Source organism: Biomphalaria glabrata, chromosome 3 (genome assembly GCF_947242115.1).
Source record: "Biomphalaria glabrata chromosome 3, xgBioGlab47.1, whole genome shotgun sequence".
In the NCBI taxonomy this organism is placed as follows: Eukaryota; Metazoa; Mollusca; class Gastropoda; family Planorbidae; genus Biomphalaria; species Biomphalaria glabrata.
The window spans coordinates 55,820,945-55,829,897 of record NC_074713.1 but is presented as its reverse complement, the minus strand read 5'-3'; positions in this window follow the sequence as shown (position 1 = coordinate 55,829,897).

Here is an 8,953-nt window from a genome sequence, read left to right as displayed (position 1 = left end):
ATATAGATCTAGATCTTAGTCTAAACTAAAAGATAAAAGACTAGAGCACAAGAATGACTTAGATTACTAGGTCTGCAACTAGATTTAGTCTCGATCTATGCACGATTACCCCCCCCCCCCCCTTTTTTTTTTTCCCCAAATCTATTCAATGTAGAATATAGATCTTGAGTCTAAACTCAAAAACTTAAAAGACTTAGAATACTAGATCTACTACTAGATTTAGTCTTGATCTAAGTCTAGATTTAGATCTAGCATACTTAGCATATAGATCTATAATTATAATCTAGTATGGTTATGATATAGATTTAGATCTAGATATCAATATTATCAATTTTTACCCCGTTAAAAAAAACAAGTCAGTATTCACATAGGCATAGGCCTATTGTGAATTAGACATAAGTAAGCCACTACTACAAATTAAATTTCAAGTTCAATACAGTTAATCTATCTCTAGATCTTTATTTAAAATTATCTCCTCCAATAGAATTATAGGCCTACTAGAGGTAGGCCCTCTAACCTAGGCTAGTCTAAATAAGTCTTTACTTTTTAACTAGTGTCTAATGTTTAAGCCACTAAATATCTATGTAAAAATTATAAAACTATTGGACTAGTTATGAGATTAAGAATAAGATTTTACAACTAAGTTAGGCCTATTAGACTTGGGAAATTTAATAGGTGATTAGTGACTTTTTTTCCCCCTTGTATCGTATGTTCCTTAATAATTGAAAATTATTATTACACCCTAGTCCAAACCTCGGTTAGTTATTGGCAGGGTTTGAACCCAAGATCACGAATACAGCAGTCCAGAGCACATATGGCATGCTCAGGTAGCCATCCTTTTTACTGTTAGTAAGTCTGGAAAACATAAGATAAATGTCTGGAATTCATTTTCACAAAAGTTGTATGAACCATGATATATAGATCTACATGTAACATGTCTCTTTACATTTTTTACTTTTGATGAATACAATATATGATTCCTAAAATGCATTATATAAATTTAAAATAATCTTCATGTTGTACATAAATAGATGTGACGTGTACTTTCATACTATTGAATTTTTTTTTAAAGAACCTCTAATTTTTTTTTATTTGTTTGCAGCTCTGTTTTGGATACAGCTGGATCTGAAGCAGCAACAACACAGCCTGCAAGTGCAACTGAACGAAAAATAATTCTAACTGCAATTACTAACGCTGATAACACCAATAAGAGGCTGCCTGAAGATTTCATATACGTCATGATGAATTCAATGGAATTGACCACAATGGTCTCCTTGTTGTGCTGTCCACATTGCTTCGACAAAAAATTAACCATGTGCATCACACAATCAAAAGGCATGGCTCATTTGATTAAAATCAAATGCCTAAATTGTGAAACATATTTGTGGACCTCAAAAAAAAGTAATAATGTTCATCTGGATATTAATGTCCAAGCTGTCGCTGCATTAAAAGAATCTGGAATCTCGCATTCTAAATTTGATAGGTTTTGTGGACTTATGAGTATGCCCTGCATGCACAGAAATACTTATAACAATCTAGCTAACATAGTCAACACTGCTATAATTGAAGCTGGTGAAGAATGTATGATTAGGGCATCTGCTGTTGTGCATGGAAGAAACATTTCACAGCCTCTGACTACAGATGATAGAATAAGTTCAACAGGCTGTCCTGTTATTACAGTTTCTTTCGATGGGACTTGGCATAAAAGGGGCCACTCATCTCATTCAGGAATTGGCACAGTTATTGATTTTGATACTGGACTCGTCATCGACACCGAAGTCCTATCAAATTATTGCTGTGTTTGTGATTCAAACTCTGCAGAACTAAATTTTGATGCCTCTAAACATATGTGTCAAAAAAACTTCAGTGGCTCAGCAAATGCAATGGAGGCCGCAGCAGCATCCAAAATTTGTTCTCACTCTGTGGCATCAGAAAACTTGTTTATGGCATGATGCTGTGTGATGGCGATAGTAAATCACATTCATCTGCCATTACCAACTCAGGATATGATGTAGAAATCTTAAAAGAGGACTGCATTAACCACATCTCAAAAAGAATGTTTAATGCTTTGAACAATTTAAAAATGTCTAACAAAAAAGAACTAAATTATAGGCTTACAAAGCCAAAAATGGAAAAAATTACAAATAACTATTCCAAAGTTCTGCGCCAAAATGCTCCTGACATTCAAAAAAATGAAGCTGGCTGTTATGGGCTCATTTTTTCATATGATGAGCTCAGACCTAGATCATAACCACAGGTTGTGTCCTGATGGCACTACATCTTGGTGTCACACTTTAAGAGATCAGAGGCACTAAAACAGCCATACAAAAAACATAATCAGACCATCACATCAGAAATAGGAAAACTGTTATTTCCTATAACAGACACAGATCTGTTAAAAACATGTTCAAGAATGGGAACACAAAACGCCAATGAATCTTTTCATTCCCTCATTTGGCAAAGATGCCCCAAAACAGAATTCGCAACATTAAAAACTAAGGACGGCGACATACCTTGCTGTTTTAGCCTTCAATAATGGCATTAAATCAGTTTTTGACATATTAGGCATTCCCTGGACACTAAAGAACATTTCTTCTAGTGAGAAAAAGCAAAATGTCAAACTACAGCTTGTTGTTAGAAAAAGAAAAAGCGAAGAATTGAGCATGAGCACCGGGCAGAGGTTCTAGAAGGTCCAACCTATCAATCAGGCCATTTTAATGAATAGTTTTTTTTATTATCTATTATGTTATATTATGTAAATATTCCCTTTTTTTTTTCATTTTTATGGTTGCAATAAATATTTTATATCATTTTAAAAACTTTAAATGCGTTTTTCTCAAAATGTATTTTTAGGTGCATGTTGTCCACAAGAATCTCAAAATCTTTAGTTCTGTATAATTTAGACTAATAATTTTTCACATGTAGTTTATTGATAGTATATCATAGGTAATAGGCTGCAAAAATTTTCAATATGTTTAATTTTCATAAAAAAAGAAAAATAATGATGTGACCGCAGGTGAACAATGTGGTCGAAAAAAAAAAAATTTAAAAATTCATTTTGAGGTTATGATGCGACAAAATGTATTTAACCCATATACTTTTTTTTTTAGTATACACTTTTTTGACTACATCTTTAATTACGTGATTTAATGGCTGAAGGTTACAACACATGACTTCTGAACCTGGTAAAGACAAGGGCTTTGAGATTCAGAATATTAATGATACCTCTAAGTCCACCAAACTCTAATGGGTACTAAAAATTAAATAGAGTGTGGTATCAGCCAGGATAACCAACTACTTAGTAGGCTAAAGTTTATATTATTGATTAACATGCATGGCTAGATTCAGTGGCGTCACTAGGGTCGGTGTCACCCAGTGCGGTAGGCTCAGGGGTCCCCCCCCCCCCCCCCCCCCCAAGGAAAACGAAATCTCTCCCTAAAAACAAACAACTATTGTGGGGTTTTTTTTGTTTCTTAAAATTGAACAATAAAACTGTAAGCTAAATTATTGATTTGTTACACCCGAATTTAGGCAGTGTTATCACGGATTGGAAAGCAGGAGCCATCTTTCAAAAAGCACGGCCAATTTGAACAAACAAATCAATTAGCTTGGAGATGAAATCCACCTACTCAAAACAATCATTGTCCCAACGCCACCTTGAAAAAAGACTGAGCAGTGACGGCTGAGAAGGATCATTTAAATAACATACCGAGATAATGCTACCAATAGAGAAATATTTTCCAGCACAGGCATTCGCCGTCTACGGAAAGAGGCGACTGAACGTCGATTGACATTTGTGAGATATATCATTAGTGTCAATGTGTAATGCTGAGTTCTTGCTTCCTGAAGTACTCTAGACACGTGACAAGACGAATATTATAAACTAACTGAAGCTCGTTTCAGCAGACAAACATGAAGTTTATTTTATTACAATAATAATGCACTGCACTCCTTGTTAGTGCTACAAGTCAAGAAATAATAAACAATCCTATCCGCATAGCAGCGGTATCAAATGTATCAATCACGTCCGCATCTCAGCGGGTAACAATAAGAACAATTACTACTAGTGACACTGGAGCTTCAACTATAGATTTCCATTGAAATATGAATAATACCTTAATATTCAATAAGCACATAATGAAATCAACTCTCAAATATTATTAATCAACAATCATTAGTCCATCGACTTTCATCCTATATACATATATATACACCAGTCCAGGAAGCAACGTCCAACCTTCCTGGACCGGGAGCAATACCTTACTGACTTGACTTGACTGAACTCAAAGTCAACTTTATTCATTCTACTTCCTGTTTTCTACATCAGGAATTCCACGTGTCTTTTAAACTCTTAACATGACGTGAACTTTAGATCATGCAATGTCAACTAAGACTGTGACAATTAGACAAGACGAAACATGTTTACTTAAGTCATCCTTAACACGAAAGCCGAAAAGAGGAGCGCAAAAACATGCCGTCAACGTTTAATCATCATGTCACACCGATTCAAGAGGAAAATGTAACGGACTTAGGTTAGTTCTTTGAGGGGCTATTTAAATGCCCCAATTGTATAGTGTCAAGAGAGGGGTGTGTAAAAAGTGAAATTGTGTGTGTGTGTTTGTTTATTTTATTAGTTGAGTTGTAGATTGTTTTTAGCACGGGGTTTTTCAAGGGGGGGGGGGGGGACAATAAGGTTTCCTGTGGTCCGTCTAGTCAGAAAGCTGACCTTGTCTGAGTAGGGTGTTGGTGATTGTTTTTCGGTTATTATGCCTAGAGTAAGGAGATGTTATATTATTATTCTTGCTATGTGTGCGTACTGAATATTTGGGGTAATGCTATGATGTGTCATGATACCCTTATGTAATATATTATATTATATATTATATTGTTTGCAGTAAATAAATAGGCCTACTAATTTTCTACTCCTTCGTTGAGTGTACTTTATAATACTTGTACGCTTGTAGAGAACTACAGTTTGGGCATAAATTAGCTCTCAAAGAACTAACCTAAGTCCGTTACAGAAAGTAGCTGTGGAGAAAGCTTGCAGCCCTATGTGTCGAATAGCGCGCGAGCGCTTATGTCAATGTGTTTCTCAACATTTTGCATTAATAAAATGTTACTTTCGCCACTCAACTGATCAGATAATTTGTTAAGGGGGAGCGCCTTAATCTCACTCAGAGTTGTCTGGGGGGATCCCCGGGTGCCAAACGTTTTTTTACATTTCTGAGCTTCATAATCTCTTTCCCGTGGCGTGTACAACGTAATATTTTTCTCATAATAGGAAAATTACTAGTCAAATCAAACTGAATTCAGAAAGTTTAGTACATGCTGATTCTAAAATGTGAGAAACATTCGAGGTAGAAATTTGTATTTTAAAAGTTGTTTTTTTGGGAAAGTGCATTTTCTCGACTTGGGTGTCACCCCCTGATGGGTGCCACCCGGTGCGGCTTTGCACCCCACGCCTCTCCCCATAGTGACGCCACTGACTAGATTTAAACATGAAATGCGTAGGACGTATTTATCTTCTCTTTTGAAGTTATGTCTGTAATCTATATATATTTAAGCTTTAAATGCATGTGAAAATATTAGAGCTAGTAAGGAAGATAATGTGAAGTAGATTGTAAACTAAAAGAAAATGTTTTTGTAAAATAAAATATTGTATTGTCTTCATCACCTCATATCTGAACACAATATCATAATAAAGAATAAACAAGATGTGCTTTAATAGGTTTGTTAATTGACCTCAAAACAAATTTAAATAATAAACAGGTGTAGATTCGACTGATGAGATATCGGTGGACTAATTTAATTGGCTGTCAAGTAAAAAGTTGATTAATTACAGTTATGATTGGCTTATTCTACGATTTTGAATTATTAGGCTACCAACGCAGTTTGCACAGCACTCAGAGAAAATTATTATAGTTCGCCAACAGCTATAGAGCACAACGACCGACCGCTTAAAAATCCCGAAATTAAAAAATCCCAGTCTTCACCAAGACTCGAACCCAGGACCCCAGGTTTTGAAGTCACTCACTTAACTACTCAACCATAGCGCCACCGGATATGTTACTTACGTGTAATTATTTCATTGATTGCTTACTAGTCCATCTGACAGACACATCATACACACCCAGTCTTACATAAAGTAACTAATCTTTTACAGACCAGTGTAACAAACCGTGTTAGTTATTATAATGGTAGGGCTAAATTCATAGTTGCACGAGATTGTAAGATCCTGGTCAACAGGTCCAGGTGAATGTGTGTAAGGACAGATGAGAGAGCGAGTTGGTGACTGGGGCACAAATGAGAGAGAGTGCATATACTTTCAGAGGTTAGTTTAGACTATAGTTTGGGTTTGAGTAAGTCGAGAGCTTATTAGTAGGAAAGTCTTATCGTATATAGTCTTTGTTGGTGAGCGTTGTATTTTCTTTTGCGTTTATCTGCGTACGAGACGTACTACTTAATACGTAAATACGTAGAATAGTTAATAAAGTGTTTCATTAACTATAAAGTTCTGAGATGTGTCTATTTAAAGAGTAGCCTATGTTCATAGGGCCGGATTTAGGACAGGACATGGTGGAGCTACTGCCCCAGTGAATCCACAAGAAAGGGGCCTCCACAAGATTTTAAGTCTCAAAATTTTGACGTTTCAGCCACTTTTATGTTTGTTGGTTTTTGTTTAGAACATTGTGTCCGATAAAAGTTTAAATTTTACGATTGACAAGAAAGAAGTGTATGCTTGTATCATGCTTACAACTTAGAAATGCAGTTTCGAATCTCTACGGCAGTGCGTCAAACCAGGACCTTACCCTCCACAAACTCAAAGATAAATTAAATGTACCTTCTTTGTTTAACTAAAAAAATACAATAAAAATTTTGTTTAAGAGTCTATAAAGTATAAAGTAGAATAAATCTACTTTGTTTCTTTCTTCCAAAACATGGCATATAGTTTTATTATTAATAAGTGGATTTTTTAATTTATGATTTTGAAAAAGTGTACGGGGCTCTACAAAATTTCTACCCCGGGGGCCTCCACATAGTTAAATGTTTCTGTCGTCAAGAAGCTAACTAAGGCTTAGAGTCGCTTTCCAGTTACCCAACCCCCTAGACAATGACGTTTACAGCCAGGGCAACTCTTGAGATAGGCCAGCGGTTCTCAACCTTTTTAGTGCTGCAACCCCCTAATAAGATTCTCCACTAAGCATCGAACCCCAACCGTAATTTTTTATTCGTTCACGGACCATGTTCAATCGCAATTGGCTAATGTTATAAAATCCTAATCGAAATGTCTATATTTGATATTAAACTGTTACTCAGCCCTGAGTTGTCAAGTTCTTTGAATTGGTTGTGTCGTGTGGTACAGTTTGCAGAGAATCTGGGTAGTGAGAAACGTTACAATATATATATATATCTTTGCCAGTGCTACAAAGCCAAGCAGCTTAATGACTTATAAGTAGATTAGCAAAGTATAAAAGATATAATAACAAGGTAGTCTTAGACCAAGCTTAATTTAATGATTTAGATATAGTCTTTTTTTTCTCAAGACTTTGCAGCTACCTTCGTGTACAAATAAAATGACATTGTGCAAAATTTTGAACGCCAGAGTCTTTAGAAAATGTGAATATGTTTATCTTCATGCATAGTGAAAACGAGATTGAATGAATTCTTGTGAATACAATGACATTGTGCTTATTTTTGTGTGAAAATAGCAAATCTTTGGTCACGAAGTAACATTTTGTTTACACTACAGATGATTATATTGTGATTCGCCTCCTGTAACCATATTTTCTTCATAGAGAATGTATGTTTAACTCTTATAAAAAAATTGATTTAATAGAGAAAACTTTTTCAAAGTATTATTATAAAAATTAAAGTGAGTTTACTACTTAACAGTACTTTGTAGTTGGGCTTCTAAGATTGTAATTGATTAACTTTTAAGGCCCTTTTTTCATTGCTCTTTTTATGGTCACTAATAGAAGTTGCTGTAAACTGGTATGCTCCTCCTGACATCCTCCAAAACTTAGTCAGTCATCATTGACACTTAAACATAACAATTCTCAATCTTATCATTGACACTAAGTCATTACCATTCTCAATCTAATCATTGACACTAAGACATTACCATTCTCAATCTAATCATTGACACTAAGACATTACCATTCTCAATCTAATCATTGACACTAAAACATTACCATTCTCAATCTAATCATTGACACTAAGACATTACCATTCTCAATCTAATCATTGACACTAAGGCATTACCATTCTCAATCTAATCATTGACACTAAGGCATTACCAATCTCAATCTAATCATTGACACTAAGTCATTACCATTCTCAATCTAATCATTGACACTAAGACATTACCTTTCTCAATCTAATCATTGACACTAAGACATTACCATTCTCAATCTAATCATTGACACTAAGTCATTACCATTCTCAATCTAATCAATGACGTTAAGATGTTTCCATTCTCTATCTAATCATTGACATAACATTCTCAATGTAATCAATGACACTAAGACATTACCATTCTCAATCAAATCATTGACACTAAGACATTACCATTCTCAATCTAATCATTGACACTAAAACATTACCATTCTCAATCTAATCATTGACACTAAGGCATTACCTTTCTCAATCTAATCATTGACACTAAGACATTACCATTCTCAATCTAATCATTGACACTAAGTCATTACCATTCTCAATCTAATCATTGACACTAAGGCATTACCAATCTCAATCTAATCATTGACACTAAGTCATTACCATTCTCAATCTAATCATTGACACTAAGACATTGCCATTCTCAATCTAATCATTGACACTAAGACATTGCCATTCTCAATCTAATCATTGACACTAAGACATTACCATTCTCAATCTAATCATTGACACTAAGTCATTACCATTCTCAATCTAATCAATGACGTTAAGATGTTTC